Genomic DNA, 9383 nt, shown 5'->3' with positions numbered 1-9383 from the left:
CCCGCCTGCTGGAAAAACGCGTTTATAAATGGCTATGTTTTTCCAGTAACATAAATAGTGAAAATAATAATAATAAACACGCACGGAACTCGCGCACGCATTGGGGTGGCGTCTCGCAGTAGCGTGTGTTAGTGTGTGGTGGTGGCTGTAGGGCGGCGTTGGTGGTTATGCATTTGACCGACCGGTCGGGAAGGGTAATGCTGAGTGTGAAAGGGCGCGGCCGGAATGTGGGGAAGATTATAAAAGGCAACATTTTCCATACAACATTTACCGTTCCGGCCATACATTTTGGTTTGCGTGCTGGCTCGTCCACATAACGTACATTGAGAGATGCAAACAAACCGATGTGCCGATGAAGGACGCCTGATGGTGGTGGTGGTGCGGGTGGAAACGGATGTATCCTTGTGTCCTGGTAGCCGACAGTTTGGGACGGACAAACACAAATAAATTCACACCGTGGAAAAGCATTAGGCACTCGAACCCGCTACCGGAAAATCATTGCGCGTACTATTGAAAGCTCGTGCGAATAGCCTTCCGATATCCCAGCCCCCTCCCCCCGCTAAGCCGAACACGAAAACCCCAAAATGAGGTGCCAAAGTCAACCGTAAATGCACCGGCCAATGGTTGATCAATAAAATTGGTGCTTCTGCTAGTGATTTTTACTCACGGCTACTCCCTCAACCCTTGGTCGTAGCAGCACTCACAGCTCGAAACGGTGATGCTGGCTTTTCGACGACTTAACGGTTGACAGTAGCACTCGATATTGCTTTGACAGGTGAGCACGTGGAACGAGTAGAGCCGGGTGGTCGATGTCAAACGTACGGAAAATAAACAAATCACAAACTTGACGTTGAAATGAGTGCACTTTCCCGTTTTTTTTTTTTTTTGGATGGTTTGGTGCGGAAAAGAGGATTTATCAACACGTGGTTCGCGGGTTTAGAACAGTAGTGAAGGAAAGGGAAAAAAAAATCCGCTACGAGAGTCTGCTGAAATAACACATTCAATTTATTGTTCAAATAGAATTTGGCTGTTGCAACTCCACTTCTGAATGGAAACTATTTTCCAACTAAATTTGTTTTTATTACGCATCATTGTATCGCACATTTTAGTGCAAGAACTATCAGGAATTCACGCGATTTTGTTGATAGTTACTCACGGATTTCATCCACAGGAAAAGCAAAAACCATTTATGTTCAAATATACCTTTTTATGTTCAAAAATAATTGATGGAAATAACTACAATTCACAAATATTTCAAATAATTTCATCTCTCTCCAGCTCTATTCTATTCCATCGAATAGTTTCGATGCATAGATGTCATAAAGCTGAAAATTATTTCTAGTTCCACAAAATTCCTAATTAAGAAATTTCGAAGAATTATTCTACACTTAGTAGACATCCATTGACTCAATCACAATGCAAATTCATTCAACCACCAGTTTGAGTTTTAGAACTCTGGGTAATGTTTTTATTAAACTGTTTTTTTTTTTAATTTAACTACATTTCTAACGGCTCTTTATCATATTTTCAGCCATATACTGACTGACTTCACAATTAAATTATTCAAGGCATGTCTTTTGCCTTATCCCAGACTTGCTCGGTTGTGAATGTGTGTGTGTGTGTTGTGTTGTTGTTGGATTGATGATACTATAGCTAGTGAGGATGTAGTTGTTGTAGACGTTCTATTGTTCAATGTGCGTCGTCCATATCGGTGTTTCGTTATCTTGGCTTGTAAGGTTTAGTTCTATTGCTGTGTATATTGTGATGTGATTTCCAAGAATGTCCAATTACTGCTCGGTGGAGGTATGGTTCCAACTGCGATCTTTCCACACGTGGATTGCTTTGCTCATTGATCGGACTTGGACTGCAACAAAACAGACACCAGATGCATACAGACTGGACGATACAGAGCACCCTGTCTAGTCTGTCTTCCTTTTGCGGCTTTGGTGCTGTCCTCAAAGGCGACTGTTTCCGCAGCGGTTTGAAAATAGCACTTCAAAAAACATTCATTTATTTTAGGGAACCTTTTCTTATTCTTCTTAGCAATTAAACGAAGCACCCACGTGATTGCACAATAACCGATGAGAAAAACACAAAAAAACATTACAATGACAGCATTTCAGGTTAAATCATGTAGTAACGTTAAATCATGGTCCTAGTGACAGGATCGAGACAAAATCTAATTCTTTGACGGACGGTCGGTTCTCCCCTAGCAAGGACTAGTAATCCGGTTACGTGGTAAAACAATACTAATAAGCCGTAAATGAAATCAATATGAACCTCACATGTCATGCTTAATTATGTTCGAAAAGATGACAAAACCCAAAAAAAAACATGATTGAATACTACAACCTGACAGCTCAAAGATGAACATGTCATCGAGGTTTACGTATTCGGTATACTCAAATCCAACTGGCATATCCTATCACTCAAAGAGCTACTTGTACTGATACGGGATACAATATTCACGTTACTTTAAAGTTCCAGTTCATTTCGACGCGTGAGACACCTTACTTACTGCCTTTACTGCCTTTACTTTACTGCATTCAGTTGACCAAATAGAACGTTGGTTCGATTCTTCCATTCGAGCGCATAATGGCGCAACACCAAACTGACCATACGGTGAGCCAAACTGTGGTGACATGCAAACGAGTCGTAAAAAACAACTACGTTACATTAAATCCCGACACCCCGTTTGTAAAAGCCACCGCACAGAAGGACGTGGGTGTGGGTTGGGAGTGAAAAAGGCATCCAAAATACAGGAAAAAAAAACAACGAAATGTATATACAACCCGGAAGCGAACAATAAATCTACCGATTTATCGAGCGCATATTTTACGTGTCGTTGGCCGGCCCGATGCGTTTCGGAAAACTGGGTGCGTTTTGTGTTTATTGTTGACTTGTTTCTGTTATGCTTGACTCATTGGTTCAAAGCGGCGGAGGGGACCAAAAGTGTGGTAGTTTGGTTTCGCTCGATCAGATGCTTGTTTTGCTTTTTTTTTTCGGTGGGGTTTTCGACTCATGCGTTCAGCTAACAGGCCGGGTTTTTGTTGTTTTGGTGTGCTTTTAGAGGGTTTCCAACGCATTGTTTGCGTGCTGTAGGAAGGCGGCAACCGGTAAACCGAACACGCGGCCAGCCATGTCGTGGTTCAATTGTTTCAATTACAAATGTTTATCGGGGCCTTTCGTTGGATAGTAAAAACAACGGTTATGCACTGCAACCAGCAGGGATGTGCATTGATGGGGCTGACGAAATGTTTTTACGTTACCGGGAATGGGAAACCCGGATGGCGCAGGGTGAGGGAAATCAAAACATCAACCCAATGTCGAAAATGTCTCCCTTGGGGCGTTTGTGTTTTAAAAGGACGGGATGGGTCATTTCAAAATTTTGTACCAAAGTCATCCCGCAGGATAGGAAAAACGCATCGTGAACGGGAGAACGCCTATGATGAGCATTAACATGTTTGGAGTGCACAACACCGGAAGGCATAAACGCGAGCGTATAACGACGCCGCTGCTGTAATTGCACACATAAAATTCACTTTAGTACACTTTCATCAACGTTTACACTGGGAGTGAATTTTAGCATCGTTCGATTACCGGCATAGGCATTTAATTTAATGCTGGAAGCATAATGCTTCACCCGTACCAATGTAACGCCCGGCTCGACCCACAAAGTCAAAACCCAACAAACCGAAAACCCCAATAACCGTGGGGTTTGCAGTAACGACCCCACAATACGAGCCTTCTCACCGTCTGTTTGCATGCTGCAGCACTGCCGCCCCTCATTTTGTGCAATCATCCCGAACGGGGTTGAGGATGCACACACATTAACAGGATGGTCCCCCGTTTTACCGCACCATTTTATTTTCGTTGCGTTACCAATCCTAGCGGCCGTTACGTATGAACGGATCGGTAAACAATTAAACCCGGTTAACTATTAATAATTATAAATAATGGAACGCAAACAATGCGTTGCAAACTGCTACGCGTGTAGGGGGTGTGTGAGTTTGTATCCATGTATGTTTATGTTTCAGTTGTTGCAAACGATGGTTAAAATCATGACAAGACATTTTGATAAGCATATGGGACCGTAAAAACAGTGGTGTCCCCCACTGGGAGTACCGCGGTCTGTTGTCCTGAAAACATTTTCCCGGAAAAGAGCGTCCATTATGACGCTGTTTTATCGCCATTGTGCAAAGGTGCATGACACGTGTTCCAAAAACATGAAAGTCAACTTTTTTGACAGCCGCTGGAGAAAATGTGGAGACAGGTTATGAACTTATGGCCACGGATGGTCGAAATGTGGTTACTGACTGGTACTGTCGGTTCTTATCTTCTGTCCATCACACGTCCGTCATCGTTTGGGGGAAGAGTATCCATTAATCGACAGACGGTACAAATAAGCGAAGGAAAACCCCACAACCGGATCAAAATGGAAAAGCTATCTTTTGTCCGAATGAAAACGTGCTCAACGATTGTGGTTTACAATTTTTCATCCGTTTCTTTTGTTTTCGGTTGCATTATGGAATCGAACACCAAGCAAATGTCATGAAAAGGAGAGGACAGAGAAACGTTCCGCTTGGCATCCACAAGCCATTGTTAATTTATGCATCTTGCCGTGACGTACCATTGGCGCCGTGTCCTTCGGTAGTTTAAGGGACGGGAAATCGCGTGCGACATGCACACACATACGCCCGGCAGTGTGTCATGTTTGCTGCCAGAACTCATTAGCGCCGTTATGGGTCGGGGTTTTCGGGAGTGGAAAATCCGAAGGCCAAACGTGTACCACCCGGATGGCAATCAACACGTAACCACCGTGTACCGTGGAACCCGTGTCAAACACTGGCTTCTATCATTTCTTTTCCCCAAACACCTGTACATAGTTTGATGAATTTTTGAGTACTACTACTGATACCGCGATTTAAAAAAAAATGCACCGCGGTGTGTACGGTGCACAAGGTCGCTACATTTAATTGCAGTTCATCCAGGACAGCGCAACGGCTGTGTTTGCGTCGATGCGTTTTGTGGGACGTTATTGAGTGACAACAAACAACGAGGATCATTAACATCCACTGAAACGATAGCAAAGAATACAAAACGTCCAACAAAACCCGCTCGAAAAGCAATTGGTAGTGAGTGGTATTTTGCGAAATGGCAGCATGCAACCCACGTCGCTGCGTAAACGCTTCCATCCGAACGAGAAGATCAACGTGGCTCAGTGCGTACGTGACCGTTTTTAATTATAGTGCAGGAGAAGGGGAGGGAAGTGAGGCAATGGTGGCTGGTGGTAAGGCTAGAGGCACACACACACACCCGCAGATGGCCACGAGATGAAGCACTTAAAGGACAAATAGAAGCGACATTATCAAATCTCTCTCGCGCGACACAGTTAAAAGGTTGTATACAGTGCGTAGCAAGAAAAACAACCACTTAGGGAAAAATTGTAGCTCTACCATGTTACTTCGTAAAGAGTTATGTCTGACGGCCGAGGTTCACTATCACAGAATCGGTGGTTTGATTGGTGAGCGTGTTTAGCAAATGAAAACTTGTTATATTTTTAGGGGTTTACATAAAAAACTGTTTGAGCTGTTTGTTGTTTAGAAGAAAAATAAATTAATTTCAAATTTTATCAAGTATCTGCATTATCTAGAAAAAAAAGTTTAATTAAAAAGAAAAAAAAATTAAAAAGAATTTAAGAATTCTTTCATTCATTAAAAAGAAGTCTCTTGTGCAATAATCGAAAATACAGATATATATATTTAAAATGATGAACAAACTTTTGGTGAAATATTTGCATACCTTTAGGCGTTAGAGTTTGAACCGGGGCTATTTATAGATGTTTGATTACCAGTGTTGATACAAACCTGAAAATATGTTTTAAACCTTTAAAATTATATCATGGTTTGCTATTTATCGCTAGTCGTTTTAAACATTTTCTTTTCAATCACAAATTACCTTCCACGCTTGCTCATCTTCTGTAACCTACTGTGACACAGCGTAAGGTTCAACGCCCCTCAAAATGATCCAGTGGCAAGGGACGGATGATTGAGAGGCGCGTAAAACATGCATTCAACATCGTGTCTCGAACGATTTCCTTTCCCACTGTGTAGCGACCCATCCTTCCCGGTGGCTACCATCACACATTACGTGCCCTGACACTAACGGGGATGATGGGGGGGGGGGGGGGGGGGGGGGGGGGGGGGGGGGGAAAAGGGGTCGCCGCGTGTCATCGTGTTTGACATTTGCGCGTGAGGTTTCATTCTAATGAAGCGCCACCAACATCATGAGTACTGCCGAACTGCGAATAAGCCGCGGCAATGGCAGTGGCAGAACGGTGCAACACGACGGCCTGACGCTAATGATGACAGCTTGTGGCATTATCCAATTGTGCCCCGTAGCTGCCTCTTGCCGGCGTGGACGAGCTTTGACGTTTGGTTTAGTTTAGTTCGCTGTTTTGTATTTTTTCTCCTTCTCTGTCTTTCGCGCTCTCTATCTGTCTTGTTTTCGTTTTCAAAACCAATTGACAGTTGTAAATCATCCCCGGTATCCTTACCACCAGTACCGCCAGTACTGTACGTGATGATTTTAAATAGCATCTGAGCACGAATCGAGAGGTGGAAATCAAGATGCAAACGATATGATAGCATGGTTTACCGACAGGTGGATTCTATTCGTGGACGTATCGTTTTGTACTTGTTTGGTGTAATTCCAAACAGATTAAATCACTTTATCAGCAGATTAATTCAGTGCAAACAGCGGTAGTAGCTAATTAATCTTCTGGTTGAATCATTCACTGAGCCTCACTGGAAAATTGTTCTGAAGTATCGCTTTGAAGTATACATTTAAAATTATCCGTTAATTTGATTCTAAAGTAACAAATTCATTGAGTTTTTCATCTAGATTGCATGTTTAATGAAAACTCCTAAAAGTTTGCAATATATAAAAAATATTGACACATCGTATAATTCCAGTAACACTGACAACGACAAATTAAATATTTCACAACTATTAGCTAGCTTTTAGCTAATTAAAATCATATCAAATACTACACAGTGCATACTGTACCACTTTGGAAGTTTCGAAGCAAATGATCGGTTTGAGAAACACAAATGAATTTAAGAAGTATTTATAGAATTCGATTGAATGATTAAACGCACATTAAATCTATGCTCGAAATTAAATTAAGCTTGCATCACTTCTGTGCCCATCATACTCATCAGATTACTGCTTCCATCGCCTATGTCCCATGCGTCGTATTTTCTATCCATTCCAACAGTTAGTTACCGTTCTGCAGTCTTTTTTCCCCCAAATCAATCTATTCCCACCGTCGAATCTCGTATCGTATCGAATCGGCACCGAGGAAACCATAGGAAATCGCTTGATCCAAAGCCGATTCCGAGCTCTTCACGTGCAGTTCGAGCATCGTACGACGCGTCCCAAAACTGCGTCCGGATCATTCGGTTCGTTTTTCTGGCCAGCGGGATCAATTCGACCCGGCCCATTCTGGCCGCAACTAATCCGATAAATTAGATTGTAGCTGGCGAGCTGGAGCGATCCATCGCCTCCCATCGGTCCCAGCTAGTTCACGGCGGAATAGTTCACCTCCGTTCAATTCCAGCTCTGCGTTTTGGTGCACTTGGGAAGGGATATATCCGTCACCTAAAGGTCCACTTCTCCACTCTCTCGGTAGCTTTCCACGCACGGTTCAAGTGTAAAAGCCGTACGTCGTGTAAACAAAGTGCTTTTCATTTTCGATTTACCTCAACCACCCGACACCATCACCGTCGGGTGCCGGAAGATCAAGGGAAAGCTTGGCACAGCTACTCCGGTAACACAATTTCGAGCGTCCGGAGAAACGTTAAACGTTAATTGAACCGTTAAGCAGCGTCCACCATATGGCCTAACGAGAATCGATAATCTTGCACACGGTAGATTCGGTGTTTTATGCTTTACCCACCTTCGTCCAGCTCGCTGGTGGATGATGTCTTAAGATACGGACAGCAAGGGTTTGAAATAGGTTTAGCTCAGCAGCTCACTCGACGCTTAAAGCCGATCGATTTTCTACACCGGAAATGGTGTTCAGTGCGGCGAAAAAAAAGAGTTCCCAGAGTTGTAGCTTACCGTACCGGGTACGCTACAGCTCGCTGGTTAAAGATGTCAACCAATTTCTAAGGGCTCCAAAGAGATCCGCTGCAAAGAAAAAAATGGGATACGAAAAAGTCGATCTCATATTTCTCGTCCAATGGGTCAGCTGGAATTAAAACCGGAGCAGCACCAGGGCGCCATCTGTTTGTAGCATTAAACATTAAACACACGACAACCAGTTCAACTCGGCAAAGTTCTCACGATGCACGGTGTACATCCGGCCAGGTGACCGAATCGTCCGGCTTCGGAAGCTCTGGCTTCGGTGAAATATTTAACAAACCTACGTGATGAGGATCACACGTACGATGTTTTTTTGTTTGTTTGTTTGTTTGCTTGTTTCAGAATTTACCACTCCATCTCTAAGGTAGGGTTGGTGTCAATTAGATTTAGAGCCTACCTCAAGGGAAATGTCCCGAGTGGGTAGTGGTCTCTGATCGCATTAAAGTATAGACACTAGCCCCAGCCGACCCTTAGTTTGATTTTCGGAATGTGATTTTCTCCGTCTAATGAACATACACCGGTATCGGTCTGAAGGGAATCAGACCGAGTATCCCTTAAAGATGGTGGCGAACGGAGTACTGGAGAACTTCGTTTTAAATCTGTTCTTCATGACCTTGAATTTTGCCGTGAAACGTGCGACTTGTTAGCATTTTTTCGTTTTCTTGTGCAGTTAATGTGCCGAACATCCATTTGCTTAAGCTGTCGCACGATTGAAAGCATCCTAATCGTACCAGATGGGGGAGATGGGGAGCAATTTCACTGCTGTTTGTTAATCGTTATCTCATTCCGTTCCACTGGCGCTTCATCAAAACCATCTGACGACATGCTAAGCAGAGAACTATAATGGAATCTCCAGTCTAGATCTCCAACCTACCGGCAGGGAACAATCCCGTGCAGCAATCATCCAACTTCTGGCAGGATACTGGATCTACTGGATTCAGTGGAATGTTGCTTAACTTAACTGTGGGCCATAATTAGCAGTACCTGGGCATTTCAGCCATTTCATCCCAGCCCAACCGTTGTCAGGTTTCGTTCCGCATGTTTTCCGCTCAACTCCTGATGGAGCAAGCGTTTCAGAACGTTAATTAAAAATTACTTATCGTCTTGGATAGGTCAGCATCAGTTGTGTTCAGCACTCTCCCGTCTTCTATTAGCTATTCGAACATAGAAGGATATACGAGCAAGTGGAAAAGACTCATCATGTATTGTGAGAATCCTCCGACCAACCAGTAGCA

This window comes from Anopheles marshallii, chromosome 2 (assembly GCF_943734725.1).
Source record: "Anopheles marshallii chromosome 2, idAnoMarsDA_429_01, whole genome shotgun sequence".
In the NCBI taxonomy this organism is placed as follows: domain Eukaryota; kingdom Metazoa; phylum Arthropoda; class Insecta; order Diptera; family Culicidae; genus Anopheles; species Anopheles marshallii.
The sequence above is the reverse complement of the archived record's forward strand: the minus strand, read 5'-3'. Positions refer to the sequence as shown.